The 6,293-nt window shown below is 42.7% G+C and overlaps 1 pseudogene; it reads left to right on the plus strand.

The window, feature by feature from the left end:
* The first annotated feature begins 318 nt into the window (after positions 1-318).
* On the plus strand, positions 319-818 carry LOC133085176 (peptidyl-prolyl cis-trans isomerase A-like; annotated as a pseudogene).
* Positions 819-6,293: the final 5,475 nt, after the last annotated feature.

The following is a 6,293-nucleotide window of genomic DNA, read 5'->3' on the forward strand; positions in this document are numbered from 1 at the left end:
AGGCAGGATCAGAGTAAGGGAGGAGAGAAAGGTGGGAAACCGGCGGGAAAGGGAGGTGAGTGCCAGGTTTTGATGGCCTTGGTGGGCCAGGAGAAGGACTTTGGATAGTATTCCAAATGTGGGGGGAAGCCATTTGAGGGTCCTAAACAGGAAAGGCACATGATCTGATTTCTATGTTAAAATAACCACTCTGACAGGTTTATAGAGAGTGGAATGTGGGGGGTATGGGAGCAAGAGTAGAAGCAGGGAGAAAGCTGGATCAAGGAATGAGAAGAGGGCCTTGCAGACGCTGCCGCCTGGAGCCTCTCCCACTGTCCAGCCATGGTCAACCCCACCGTGTTCTTCAACATTGCCATTGACGGCGAGCCCTTGGGCTGTGTCTCCTTCAAGCTGTTTGCAGACAAAGTTCCAAAGATAGCAGAAAATTTCCGTGCTCTGAGCACTGGGGAGAAAGGATGTGTTTATAAAGTTTCCTGCTTTCACAGAATACTGTAATTCCAGGATTTATGTGCCAGGGTTGTGACCTCACACACCATAATGGCACTGGTGGTAAGTCCATCTATGGGGAGAAATTTGATAAGAGTTTCATCCTGAAGCATATGGGTCCTGGCATCTTGTCCATGGCAAATGCTAGAACCAACACAAGCTGTTCCCAGTTTTTCATCTGCACTGCCAAGACTGAGTGGTTGGATGGCAAACCTGTGGTCTTTGGCAAGGTGAAAGAGGGAATGAATATTGTGAAAGCCATGGAGTGCTTTGGGTCCAGGAATGGCAAGACCAGCAAGAAGATCACCACTGCTGACTGTGGACAAATCTAATAAATTTGACTTGTGTTTTATCTTAACCACCAGACCATTCTTTCTGTAGCTCAGGAGAGCACCCCTTCACCCCCATCTGCTCGAAATATCCTATAATTTTTGTGATCCCACTGCAGTTCTTTGGGTTCCATATTTTCCTTATCCCTCTCCAAGTTTAGCTGGATTGCAAAATTAACTTTATGACTATGAAATAAAAACTAACAGAAAAAAAAGGAATGAGAAGAGGATGATAGCTCAGGAGATGAAATAGAAGGCATCTCCCATTTCCGCAAAGAGAGGGTCCCCAAAAAGTATTTTAGCCAACTTGAATATATGATTTCCAGAATGTGAATTAAATAGTCAGATTTCTACTTAGAGAAAGCTAGTATTTTAATTTCATTCACATACATATTTAAATTACATCCACAGAATCAATCTAGAATTACCAATTTACAAATATTTCTTCTTTGCCAATTTCACGTTACATGAAGTAATTTTAATAAAACTAATCATAAGCATGTTTGACATCTTTTTAGAGCCACTTTTTGGGTCACTTCACACAAGTTTCTAGGGCAGGCCATCTTCACTTCCATCTAGGCCTGTTTTGAATCCGTGTACAATACTGTAGCTGAATGCTTAGCCCAAACCACAAATGCCTGTTGGTAAAGATTTAGATTTTAAAGTAGAATTTATATCAGAATGTAGATTCTTTGAAGGCAAGGATACTGTTTTCTGAACTATTGTATCCCCAGTGCCTAGAGCAGGGATCAGCAAATATGGCCTATGGGCCAAATCTGTGAACATAGGTTTTATAAACAGTTTTATTGGAACACCGTCAGGCCTATTAATTTGTGTATTGTCTATGGCTGGTTTTGCTCTGTAACAGCAGAAATGAACAGTTGTGACAGAGACTGTATAACTTGCAAAGCCTAAAATATTTACTATCTGGCCCTTTACAGAAAAAGTTTGCTCACCCCTGGTTTGGAGCATTGTCTAGCGCATAGTAGGTGTTCAACAGAAATTCGGTATTGACTAAATAGCTATAAGAAAACTCCTTATTTTCCGAAAAATAATTTGCAGAAAGGAAGAAACAAAACCTTATACTCTGCAGTATTTGTCAAATTCGTCCTCAAGCGCCCTCCACACTGGCCCCTTCTAGTGGTTCTTTTCAAGCACTAAGTGGCATGAAAGCCTTTCTGTCTGGTTCCTAAGGGAGCATTTTCTAAGGCAGCTCTCCTTCCCTCCACACCATGAATAACTCTAAAGACATCACTTCTCTCTTCTGTGCCTCCATTTTCCACAACTTGAAAACAGAGTGTTTGTGAAACTCACGGGTCAAGTGTTTCCAGAGAAAAGGAACAGCAGTAGGAGTGTTTGACTTTTATATCTGGAAAAAGCAAAGGGACAGGAGCACGGGAAGCCCATACACACATAAAGGGGTGGACGGGCCGGTCAGCAGCTTGAGCCAGGAGACAGAGGGCCCGTGGAAAGCAACTTTAGAAAAGGGATTTTTCTCCATGTGTTCAAGCTATTTTATAAAAGCATGCTTTGAAGGGGTCCTGAAACTCTGTTCCATTCCATGTTCAAAAGCTATGTACACATTTTCTGATTTTTATAGTATGCAGGCTCTCTCAGAAAAGAGTTTCCGGGCTTCCCTGGTGGTGCAGTGGTTGAGAATCTGCCTGCTAATGCAGGGGACACGGGTTCGAGCCCTGGTCTGGGAGGATCCCACATGCCGCGGAGCAACTAGGTCCGTGAGCCACAACTACTGAGCCTGCGCGTCTGGAGCCTGTGCTCTGCAACAAGAGAGGCCACGATGGTGAGAGGCCCGCGCACCGCGATGAAGAGTGGCCCCCCCTTGCCACAACTGGAGAAAGCCCTCGCACAGAAACGAAGACCCAACACAACCAAAAAATAAATTAATTAATTTAAAAAAAAAAAAAAGAATAGCTCTTAAAAAAAAAAAAAAGAAAAGAGTTTCCAATGTTCCTATGGAGGTACGTTAGAAAGGTTTGCAGGTAGCTCAGCCTAGCTAAGGCTCTGTCGACAGCTGCACTGCTGGATATAAAATCAGCTGAAAGAATGCCAAGCCAGAAAACTGACAGAATGGTGATTGCTTTATTTATTCTTGTAGAGCAAAGTGGAAATTACTTCCCTCTGTTGAAAGAGAATCTAGTCTTAAGAGGCAGAGAGCCTATATTTTTTGGCATTGTAAGGGCTCAAAATTATTCTGCTTTATCCTGTCTCTTTTGTCTTCTGCCACCTGGAAAGGAACAGAGAAGAGCTCTGAGAGAAGTGAGATAAACTGTTTTAAAGTGTTTTAGCAGCAATTTGTACAGAGGACGGTCCTAGGAGTGATTTTCTGTCCGCTGAACTATTGCCGGGGGCAGCAGGGAGAAGCTGTGAGGGCTCTTGCGGCCAAGCCTGAAGACCTGAAGGTATAGCCCTGCCCTGGAGCAGCCTACTCCATGACAGACTTCACGGTCAGTGAGCGAGGAAGTCGTCTATGAAAGTCAGGCTGGTAACCAAGCCTCACTTTCCTCATTAAACACTGTAAAGAATTAACTCAGAATGTTAGAGCACCTAGGGCAAAAAAAGTCACCTTAGCATGGGATCCCCTTGAGGCAGACCCCAAATGAGGCACAGGGTGTATACTTGTGAGGCATAGGAAACACCTGTAGGCAAGTGACAAAGTGAGACCTGGCAGGGAAGGAAGCAATAAAGGGTCAGATAGCAAGCCACCTACACGGTGAACAACTGGGGCTTATTCCCAGGGAGAAACTCTGGGACACTGGGTAAAACAAGAGCCACTGGGTTATCCCACCCAAGGGGCAAGGGAGCTGAGCTCAGTGATTGATTGACAGTTGGTGGAGGCTGTGTTAATTCCCCCAGCACTCCCACCCTGGGCTAAGAGATGCAGATGCTGGCAGCTGGAAGCAACAGAGCACCATAATATGGTACATTCCAATGGATATGGGTGGCACACCCACCACATCTGCTATAGAGCTTCTCGATAAAAAATTTCCTCTGGTCTTTTCTTGCCCACATGTCACTCCTTCATATACTTGGAAGCAGGAAGTTGGCTGGGATGGAGTAGTGACATCCGCCACTTTCGCAGGGCCCATTAGCTTTTGAATCAACTTCCTGTGTCTGGGGAAATCCCCACATTGTGAATCCAACCTCCCCAAAGCAGAACACAAATGCCCAGCCTCCCTTGCAGCTAGGACACAGGCCTGAGGTTTAGGCTCTGCCAATCAAGCACACAAAGATGACACTGTTTGGGGGAAGTATGCAATGCTGATGACAGGCTGATGGGATGTCCCTTGCTCCTGGAGAAAGGAGTAGCAGAGACATGTAGTTTGGGGTGGTGGAGGCAGCAATGCCTGTGGAGGTTCTCCGGTAGTTCAAGGTAGAATTTCTAGCACAAAACTGGCAGCAGGGCTGGTGGCTTTAGCACTTGCAGTAACTTTGGCTTCCTAGCATCATCTGGTACTCAACAGCTTCCAGGCTTTCCCATCAGGCCACTTTCTGCAGCTGGGTGTGGGTAATCATCCTAGAAGCTTGACCCCAAGTGTGTTTCTTCCCCACCTTTAATATCCTTTATGTCAATCCCTTTCTTGCTTTAACTAGTCAGAGTGGACCCTGCTCTTCATGCCTAAGCCCAAGACTGATATAGGTGGAAAAAATAAATGGTAAAGTATGACATGGTGTTATCATTTTATAAAATCAGAAAGAAACCCAACGGGACCACTTGGTCTCCCCTCCTCCTCATAAAGAAGGTTACCTATAAACTATCTCAGATGAGAAACTAGTTTTCAAGTCTCCAAGGAGAAAATTCTGCACAACCTAAAGAATCGTATCATTCCAGGAACCTGCAACACCCAATATCAGAAAGTTCTACGTTAGTAGTCAAGGAGATACAAGAACTTTTTGTAGTCATTTAAAGGAAAAATGCACTTAAATCACCCATTTTGTCACTGAATTTACCTTTAATCATTTTTAATTTTATTATACATGGCGCTGCCAACTGCGAAACATTAAGGAATCATCACCTTCATTTTTTTCCAGTTTACTGTGAGTCAGACAAAAACTTGAGCAGAGACAAAGATGTCAATATTATTTTTAATACAAAAGAAAACTCTTTCCATGTCACGTTGGCATGAAAAGCACTTGTTTTCAAAAAAAGACCTTACTTTCAGTTCCCCTTCTACTCTGGGTCTTTTGAAGCCATAGCAGGAAGTCAGGAACACTTCCTTGAATCTCTAGTTCAAAAGTCAACACAGGGAAGTCCACCTGAATTCCTTCCTTCCCTTGTGAAAATGGCAGTCTCCTTTCAGGGTCATAAATTAATCTTCCTCCAGTTCTTGAAGGATGTCTGTCCTCTGATGTTTGCACTTAATGGCAATAGCTATGATGATGATGATTACATAACTGTCAGTGGTTTTCAGAAATCATTTGAAGGGCACTGGGTCTTGGTAGTATTGCATTTACATCTTACCTTAAATGTTTTACTCATCGACCTTAAAATGCTTCAAAATTCATATTTTTCTTAAAAATTACTGGAAAATATTATAAATATAACAAGCATAATGTTTCATGAACAAATCAGGTTATATTCATAGGGAATAAGAGTTGGAATCAGACAAGTCTAGACTTCGAGGAAGGACCCTCCCCCATTTGTAACCTGATCCTCCATGGTTGTTAACTGTGTATCTTGGGCAAGTCACTTAATGTCTCTTAGACTTAGTTTCTTCATATGTAAATTGGGTTCACAATACCTACCACATAGGATTGTTGTGAGGATAATGAGATAACATTTAACGTAAGTAAAACATACCTGGCATATAATAAAAATTCAATAGATGGTAGCTATTGTTTTTTTTTTTCTTCTAAACCATCCATCTGTACATGACTATTTTCAAACAAATATTGCATATATTTCAATATGGATGATATTTTTCTTTTATCTCTTGACTTTAAAATTTCACAAATTTTGTAGATCTCATCTTCTGTGATCTGAGCTGTTGTTATTTTATTAGTCTTACGCCTATGACCGTCTCTTCCATCATACCTTCTGACCGCTGCCAAAGTTCTTTTTTCTGATGAGGTGATGAGCACACCAACCCACACTTTAATGTACCAAAGTGGTTTCTCATTGCCCTGTGGATCCAATCCAAGCTCTTTATCACCTCCTACAGTCATTCTCCCATCCCCCAGCTGTGTATCACAGAGTCTGAGAGGCTTAAAATTACATTTCACAGACCCCCTTGCTTAATAAATTACACCCAGAAGTTGTAAAGCTGTGGAATCCTTAGCAATACCAGCGCCTCAAGATCAAGAGCCACCAAATGCTTCCCATCCCAGATCTAGGTGGGACTCTAATACCATTATGCTTTTAAAAGTTTCTCCTCCACTCTCATTCCAATTTCAAATTTTTCTACTGGACACTTCAGCTCAAACTCAACCCTCCATCTTTATTTCTTTTCACTCCCTGGA

Source organism: Eubalaena glacialis, chromosome 2, assembly GCF_028564815.1.
Source record: "Eubalaena glacialis isolate mEubGla1 chromosome 2, mEubGla1.1.hap2.+ XY, whole genome shotgun sequence".
NCBI lineage: Eukaryota > Metazoa > Chordata > Mammalia > Artiodactyla > Balaenidae > Eubalaena > Eubalaena glacialis.